The sequence below is a fragment of the Diachasma alloeum genome, unplaced genomic scaffold, assembly GCF_001412515.2.
Source record: "Diachasma alloeum isolate Michigan unplaced genomic scaffold, Dall2.0 Dall_scaffold_00753, whole genome shotgun sequence".
Lineage (NCBI taxonomy): Eukaryota > Metazoa > Arthropoda > Insecta > Hymenoptera > Braconidae > Diachasma > Diachasma alloeum.
Genome location: NW_021680883.1, coordinates 207,810 through 217,692, shown reverse-complemented (window position 1 = coordinate 217,692; position 9,883 = coordinate 207,810).

Genomic DNA, 9,883 nt, shown 5'->3' with positions numbered 1-9,883 from the left:
CCCCCCCCCCCTGCCCCCCCTATTTCACATTTAGCATTCGGACGTGTGCGCGATACGCAGTTATAAGATATACGAAAACGAGTATGGAGGGTTGCTCTCGGTGTTCTTTCCGCCTGCATGCGCATCCATTCGAGTTATTGCATTACTGGCTTAGCTTTGGCGCTCTCTCTATTCCCCTCTTACCCGTGATTGCCGACCATGTGGCCACGCGGCCAACCCTCCCTCTTGCTTTCTCTCTGCTCAATGTACAATTCACCCCCTTTTCACAAACTCTCCACCATAACCAATATCCAATATTCATCTCGTGGATTTTCACCCAGTGTTGTATCACCTTTTCTGAATTCACAATACGTGGGATTAATGGGAGATGTGGAAGCAGAATGAGCAGTTCAAACGCATTCGCCAACAGATTTTCCCAAAGTGAAAAGGAAAATTTTGCCCCAGTTATTTCCCGGATATTGAAAAAAAAATGCCATGAAATGGAGTTCGAAAGGTCTTTTTTTAAGATCAACTAAAATGTCATTCTCTTCAGCTTCTCAATTTTTATCACTGAATGTTGCATAGTTGAAGGACTTGGTCCATCCCATTTTTGGGGCCCAACAACAACTTATTAGCGCGTAATGACGCGCAAAATGTTATAAACAACCATACACTGTTGAATTATCTAAGGAACTTTATATTTCAGCACAATGTGTAATCCCGAGAGTAAACTATTGGCGAAAGATTATCTAAGAAAATAAATTTTCCTACGTTTTTACAGACTAGTTTTTAAGGACGTAAATATGTAAATACTGACGTAAATGAATAAAAATGTTAAGCAAAAAATAATAATATTTCTCAGCGGCCGGCCATCTCCTCATGGGAAATACTTGAATAAAGAACAGATAACCCGGGACTGTTTTCAATTCCCATGAGACACTCGTACAAAACATATTGTTCCGTACCTCAAAAAAAAAAGATACGAAGGTGCACATGTAGTTGCGAGATCTCTCTTGGGTTCTCAACGAAGCCTAGCCCCCGTAAAATCTGGCCCGCATACGGGCGAAAAAGGGAGACGAGAGTAATGGACAGAATACGAGGAGAGCGATCGTATTGAGAGGTGTACACAGACCCCGGGCTGTTGCCCATATGGTGACCATGGGGCCTCGGGTTATGTGCACATAGGTAAAGGCGTCTCTCGTTTCTCTGCACAATTTTAACCCTCACNCCCCCCCCCCCCCCCCCCCCGCCGCTCTCCTCTCCTTCCCCCTATTTTTCTCTCCCACCGACACGTTTCTCTGTTTTTTTTTCTCGGGGCTTTTTGTACCTTGAGAGTCGTCCACTCGACATCGTCAATCTGTCGACCTCGTGGACCAATCGATTCACCTGGTTATTATTTCACTCTATCGACTCTCAGTTTACGGTTGTGCTGGGGCTTTACCTGTCTGGCATGCGGACGACGGGGTTCAAGTCCTGAGACAACTTTAAGATATTTAATCAAGTTTAATCGAGCAATATTTCTGCGAAGTACTGTAGAAGGATGATCAAATAGTCAAGGTGGCTGAGGCCTGTAGCGAAGAGAGAAAATTGGGTATGGGAAACCTCTTTTTCATTTTTTTTTATTTCGTCAGCAAGAAAATTCATCTCCATCCCCCACCAATCACATCAACTTGTAATTCGACTCGAATGTCAAACTCAATTACTTGAATCAACTTGATACTCTTCCTCTCGAGGTAGAGTCCCTCCTGAAATTAAATATCGAATGTGATCCAGGGATAACGACCAAACAATTAGAAAAATCCACAGAACAAAGAAAAAAAATCATCATAATGACATCCGCGTGCCCTCAGCATGTGTTCCCTCAGGTATAGATCCAGATTTCTCTTTTTTTTTCCTCTCCAAATTGTTTGGAACTCTGACCTGTGTCAACTGCTTCTGAACAGATTAAATGGACGATTTTCCATTGGGGCAAAGCCATTGGATAGTTTGTGAGACAAATATTTGCCTCCCCCCCCTCTCCCTCGCCCTCACCACTCGGTATGTCTCCACGTCTATTACCAAAAGGCGTTTGTGTAGTGGCTCCAGCGTACACAGCTCGATCATTGCTCGCACTTTGCCCTCAGCTTTACCGTGCATCACTCCAGAGCTGTATCACGTTTCAACGTCTAGTCATCCCCAACGGATGTGTATACAAGTGAGGTATCTATACCCAGAGTCAAGTATCTCCCGTTTTACCGAGGCAATTCAAATTGCAAGTCAATTTTTTTCTACTTCATCGTCAATTCTATCATCACTCATAAACTGGTAAAAATAAAAAATAAAATAAAAATAATTTGAAAATTGAAAAAAATTCATGAAATTCCAGACAGATTTTTTCGACTCCATCGTCATTTCTGTGTTCATCAGACTCATAAACTGTTGAGAATAAAACATGAAATGATTTTAAATAATTTAGTTTTTTCAAGAAAAAAATTTCTCCCTCGGATTTTCCATCTCGAAGAGACTTCTATTGAAAAATCTTGTCTTCAAACAAAGTCAACTTCATTTATCTACACGAACAGAGTCCCTCAATAAATTAACTCCAACAAAGAATGACTATTCCAGATTTTTTCGACTAAATCGTCATTTCTGTGTTCAAGAGACTCATAAACTGTTGAGAATAAAACATGAAATGATTTTAAATAATTTAGTTTTTTCAGGAAAAAAATTTCTCCCTCGGATTTTCCATCTCGAAGAGACTTCTATTGAAAAATCTTATCTTCAAACAAAGTCAACTTCATTTATCTACACGAACAGAGTCCCTCAATAAATTAACTCCCACAAAGAATGGCTATTCCAAATAAAATCGACACGAGTTTCTATCTCCATTGCCCTCTCACAAACCCCTCAAAACCGAGAGACTGAAAATTTCAAGTGGTCACTCGTCATCTCGTTTTATTTTCCCCTGATACGTCGAGTTTATTACCCGGGTGAAGTACAAGTGGGAGAGAGCGGAGATAAAGAGTATGAGAAAAACGAAAAAAAAATGTTATGGGACGGGATCTCAGTTGACTTCGCTCTCCCAAGCATTCAACGATGAAAAAAAAAATCGTTCGAGGATGTTAGTGAGGTTGGGAGAACGTGGGCACACACTTTTTCTGGAATTCTGCCCCATAGGTGCTGAAAACACGGATCTCAAAACCGAGTCGAGACTTGGGGACAGATCGGGGGGGAGNGGGGGGGGGGGGGGGGGGGGGGTGGAGCGGATGGTTGGAAAAACATGAGTACGGAGGAGATGCTGAGGAACGCCAGGGGTGAGGAGTAACACAAGTGGCGCACACATGGTGCACAGTTGTTCGAGAGGTCAGGTTTTTGTCCCTGGACGTTTTGAGTTTTAACACCGTAAATTTTTCGACTGTAAATTTTCGGTAAATCTCTTAGGTGCCACGAGAGTCTTTTTGTCTCAGGTCTACATGTGGAAACGGTTGAAATTCTTAGGAAAAATTGTTGGGGTTTTTCTGGATTAGGTGAACGTGATTTTCGCTCAAATATTAATTTTTAGAAATTGATGTGCTAATGTTGAGGGGTTTAACGACTTTCTGAAGACATGCTGAGAATGAAATAGAATGGAACTGAGGGGTATCGGGAGTAGAAAAAAGTTTGCGTCATGAATTCTCAGTCAAAAGAGAATGAAAAAATCAAAACGATAGCTTGAAAAATTTGTTCATTTCCTAGGAACTGGATAAAACAAGTTGAAAGTGATCAGAGGAGGATAAATAATTTTAATAAATGTTTAAAATTGCGAGGTGGAGCCACCGCCATCTTGAAAGCCCTTCCCGACAGAGGGAGTAGGAGTTTTTTCAAATTAAATTCTATCATCACTTAATTTCATGTAATTTCCTCGATTTTCTTTGAAATTACTCTGCTAACGATTGAATTTGAAGGAAAAATTCGACATTTCGACTTCTCAAGACGAATTTCTCCTCCTTATCAGCCATTTCAACTCAATTCCCACACCGCAATGCCCTCTGAAAAACCGACAATCTCATAAACACGTGCATGAAAAAGATATAAAAGAATCCGCGTAAAAATGTACACCGGTGTGAAACATTGCGCCATGAATTCTCAAGCAAAAGGAAATGAAAAAATCAGATCGATGGCTTGAAAAATTTGTTCATTTCCTAGGAACTGGATAAAACAAGTTGAAAGTGATCAGAGGAGGATAAATAATTTTAATAAATGTTTAAAATTGCGAGGTGGAGCCACCGCCATCTTGAAAGCCCTTCCCGACAGAGGGAGTAGGAGTTTTTTCAAATTAAATTCTATCATCACTTAATTTCATGTAATTTCCTCGATTTTCTTTGAAATTACTCTGCTAACGATTGAATTTGAAGGAAAAATTCGACATTTCGACTTCTCAAGACGAATTTCTCCTCCTTATCAGCCATTTCAACTCAATTCCCACACCGCAATGCCCTCTGAAAAACCGACAATCTCATAAACACGTGCATGAAAAAGATATAAAAGAATCCGCGTAAAAATGTACACCGGTGTGAAACATTGCGCCATGAATTCTCAAGCAAAAGGAAATGAAAAAATCAGATCGATGGCTTGAAAAATTTGTTCATTTCCTAGGAACTGGATAAAACAAGTTGAAAGTGATCAGAGGAGGATAAATAATTTTAATAAATGTTTAAAATTGCGAGGTGGAGCCACCGCCATCTTGAAAGCCCTTCCCGACAGAGGGAGTAGGAGAAAGAGTAGGAGTTTTTTCAAATTAAATTCTATCATCATTTAATTTCATTTAATTTCCTCGATTTTCTTTGAAATTACTCTGCTAACGATTGAATATGAAGGAAAAATTCGGCATTTCGACTTCTCGAGACGAATTTCTCCTCCTTATCAGCCATTTCAACTCAATTCCCACACCGCAATGCCCTCTGAAAAACCGACAATCTCATAAACACGTGCATGAAAAAGATATAAAAGAATACGTGTAAAAAATGTACACCGGTGTGCGTTGAAGTAACAAGGGAACGGGGGACATAAAGAAACACAGTTGCGAATCACGCCGTGGCGGCGCCTAATGGGCGGGCAACTGAGGACAAGAGGAGAGAGGGGAAGATATTCACCAGATATCGTAAAGGGGAAGAAGGAGGGGTGAGGAGAGGGGGAGAAGCCATGAGAGATCCTCCGCTGCAACGACTCCCACTACTTCGATAAGTTCGCCCTCTTGCTCCAACAATTCCTCTCTTTCAATATAAAACGCCCCAACACTCGGAGATCTCCGTGGCCCTTCGAGACGATAGCCGCGTCATCGGCTGGACCCAACTGTTGGAAATTAAAGACCAGGGACGGATACGTTTTATCTCCTTCGGAAGGATTCACCGGAATTTTTCGGTCGACGAAAAACTGCGGGAAAAATATTATCATTGTTCCCTTTAGAAGTTTTTGTGTTCATTTTTTGGCATCAATTGAATTTCATGATTCTTCTCATCAATATAGAGTTTAATAAACTCTACTCATTGACGCCAATTAAAATTCAATTTTTCATAGATTTGAAAAAATTGATATTTTTCCGAAAATCGATTTTTCAACGATCACTCAAAAATTGTCATTAAAATGGAATTAGTCAGGGCTCAAAAATTGATAACAATATCCTCTTGATTCCATCAGAATATGATGGGGGTCGCACAATTGGTTGTTGAGTTACAGCACATTGTTTACGCGATTTGAAAGAGAAAATCGGTTTTTTCATGATTACTGAAAGAATCATCAGTAGCAGGAATTAAATCAGGGCTTGAAAAGTATATTTCAATGGCTTCTTAATCAAGTTGAAAAATTGTGAGAACAGCATCATTGCTTATCGAGTTACACAATACCGTCATGAGCTTTTTAGATAAAAATCTCTATCTCTATTAAACTCAGGTGGCAGTCTATTATGTTGAATACTTATTCATATTGATTCGTGGTCCCGACTAACTCCTGACAGAACGTGGGTTAAACTCTGGCTAAATCCTGAATAAGCCCTGATTAAATCCCGGCTATACACTGATTAAACCTTGATTGAACCTCGATTAAACCCGGACTGAAAACGAATTCGAGTCCTGAGAGGGTCTGAATGTAAAATTATTCGACAGAACGAAATAATCCGCAAAATTCTGATGACATTTCAATTGATGATAGTACTATGACATGAAAAAATAGAAGAAAAGACTAGTGAAATAATAATTTGAAAAAATAAAACTCATTTATTTAAAAAATGCAATTGTCCACTTGTCCTTCCGATTAATGAGGGACTTTGGGCGGAGAACAAAGAGATGAAAACTTCGGATCAAATCTTTTCATCATTTTGGATCGGCGATAATTAATAAAACGACTTTCAACAATTGACGCGCGAGCGCGGATGATTGGAATGCGCGGGAATTTGTGGCGACAGAGAGGGAAAATTTACGAGAGGTTTTTTTTTATTTTACCTTGGGCATTGTTTCGAACGCTCGAGGTATTATACTCTGATTTTCATTCAGTAATTCAGCGGCAGCTGCGGACTAATAATAGTATCCGACGTCGACGTTCTTCACCTTTTCCCCCTCCCTTCGTTAGAACGTGGCTGTCTCTTTATACTCGATAGCCAATGGACCACATTGATTTACCTTCGGGAGTGAGTGAGGGGTTTTTGGGAACGTATTTATGCATATGGAGAGAATAATCGTTACATTTTTGGAGAGAAAATGCCGAGAGGCGTTGATTTATCGAGGGAGGGAGAAACGAGGATTTTCAATTTTTACGATTTTGCGAGTATCTCGAAAACACGTCGTCTTAGCAGAAAATGTCATATAACATTTTTTGTAGCTGACACAATTTCCCACAGAAAATGTTCTATAGCATTTGTCTCTAAACCTAGCCATTCAAAAGATATTTAAGCATCAAAAAAGATCTATTAACCATTCAAATCAATTTAATTCTTCGAAAGTAGTTTTACATTTTCGCATTTATTTTGGTAACTAGTAGTTTCACGATAAAATGTCATAAAATCATTTTTGTAGATGACGAAATTTCCCACAAAAAATGTTTCATGACATTTTATCGCAGAATCACTCGTTCCGCGGATAATTCACCGTTTATCACCGAAAAATTGAGGATTCTGTTGAACTTCAAGTTAGCATTCAGTTTCCATCGTCATGGTATTCCTCACGCGTTTCCCTTCATTCTCGCTGTTCACATAAGATTGAGAAGAGTGACCAATTGAAACAATGAGCGTCGACGCGTTATACTCCAGCATCACATTCGTTTCGAAACGTACGCGGATGGCTTTGATCAATCACTCCTAGTCCCTATGCATCAACTACGAATCCCCCGCCCCAAAATCATCGCGATCATCAGCTTCATTTCACCCATAAACAAATGAATGGACCCATTGAAGTGTGCGATAACGCGAGATAAATTGGAAGTGAACGTCTGAATAAAGTGACTCGTCGAAAAACGTTAGTATTTTATCGCTTCGAGTTTTTAAACCCGAAGAAACAAAGATACCGATTTGATGTTTCCGGTAACAAATGCCATTCAGATAAGCGCCGACATGCATCGGACACTCTCGGTGTTTCGTTACGCAGCGCTCGGTCTTGGAATTTAATAAATTTCAAGGAGAAAAAATGAGAAATTTCATCCCGTACATTTGGAGAACATGTAATGTGATAAGACTGGGGGCTTCATTTGAAGTGATTAGGTGGGACGGATCGTGATGAATGTCAGTGATATGGAGAAATTTTAATATTTGTTATTGTGGGATGACGAAGAGTGTCGAATATTTTTTTTTGGTTGAGAATTTTTTGGGGATTAAATTTCACGGGAAAAACGGCTTTGATAATTTTTTATAAAATGATTTCTGTTTTGTTACATTTTCCCACATTAATCACGACATTTTTTCAGTTCAATTATTCATTATTGGGGGATGATGAAGAATATTAAATTGTTTTTCTGGTTTGAGGATTTTTTTGAGAATTAAATTTCATAGGAAAAACGGCTTTGATAATTTTTTATAAAATGATTTCCGTTTTGTTACATTTTCCCACATTAATCACGACATTTTTTCAATTCAATTATTCATTATTGGGGGATGATGAAGAATATTAAATTGTTTTTCTGGTTTTAGGATTTTTTTGAGAATTAAATTTCATAGGAAAAATGGCTTTGATAACGATTAAAAAATTAACTTCAGTTTTGTTGTTTTCCGCATCAATTACAACATTTTTCTTTCCCTAAAATTCAAGAATGCCTCTTGAATAAATGATGAGAAAGATGAAAAATAAAAACATCGTATTGTCAACAAAAACGAATTTCAAGAATAAAATCGTGCAATCTTTGAATTTACTAAATTTCAAGGAGCAAAAAATGAGAAATTTCACCCTAAATATAAAAAAATAGGCAGTTTGATAAAAACGACTAGAATTTTTTAAATAAAAATTAAGTTTCACTAAAAAATATTAAAATTAATTTTTCGTTAAAATTTATATTCACATTTTATACTCATCTCTCGAACAAAAGATTTCAAACCTCAAAAAACTAATAAAGAAATGATTTAAAAAATGGACTTTCGGTCTATTACATTTTTTCCAGTTTAATAACCCCATCATCTCTTCAAAAATAATAATATTCACATGAATTACTTCAAAAAATGTAAAAATTTCAAAAACTGATAAAAAAATTTTTTCAAATCGACTTTTGTTCTATTAAATGTCCCCAGTCCCACCAGCCCCTCCCCCTCAAACCTGACCCCAAAGCTCCTAAAAAAAACCACCGCCATTACTCCTCCAAAAAATAAAAACCCCCAAAAACTCACCAAAAAGTCCGCAGTCCCACGGTTCCCCGAAGCCCCCGGGTGCCCTCGCGCAGCATCCACACCCCTGGACCCTGATTGCGCCCGTCGCGTACACGCAGGTAGGGGACGCACTCCCCGCAACCCACACACACAACTCCCCCACGTCCGCCGTCCCCCTCCACCAGACAGCGGTCCACCACCGGCGCTCCCCACCCCCCGCCCGCCAACAAGGACAAACCCGTCGACCAAACGTCGAAAAAATAAAGGACAGAATCCAGGTGGCGGGGGTGGGGGGACCGCCGACCCTACGATAAACACCGGGGGCGGTGGCTGTCCGCCATCACCGTCCACACACTCTCACCGGATCACCCAATCGTCCTCCTTCATACCTATCAGACCTCTCTATCTGCCTGTCTCCCCCCCCCCTCTCCTGCCGGTCCCTCTCGCCCCGCCGCTCGCTCATCCCGTCACATGTGTTAGTTAGAAAACCTCCGCGGTAGTAACCGGTGCGCCTTCCACTCTACACTCACCTCTCTAGATGGTTTAGTCAAACTGCATCAGTGAATTTGTCCGCTTTAGCTCCTCCAAATATCAGCTCTTCTAATCGTCTGCCATGTCCTAGCCACCGGATCCCCCCGACAAAAATCATCCCGCACTCTTCAGTTTTTTTTTCTCGTTTTCCCCCCACCCCCTCCCCACCCGCAGCCCTCCCCCGCCCACTGGTTTTTCCACCCCCTCGGTCCCCGGTATTTTGATTTTCCCCGTTTTGGTGTTTTCCATGAGCCAGTGTTTCGAGTAAATTGTGGATTATTACGTGGAAATTAGTGGTGATGCCTCTTGCGGATACAAGACACTGTGGCTGCTGGATTTCACTGGAGATGAGGTTCTGATTGTGTGTGTGTGTGTGAAGGGGGGGAAGATAATTGGCACGGGCCGACGACCGGAGTTTATTTTTTATTTTTATTGTGAACGGGATGTGCGTGTGGGAAATTCAAGTGTGATCGGGGCATCGGGATTTCGATTGTTGAGGGCTCTTCGGGGTTTTTTTGGAGACGCACTCGGCCATTCTTGATACTCCGCACCGCCCCTTCTGCCTTACCGACGAGA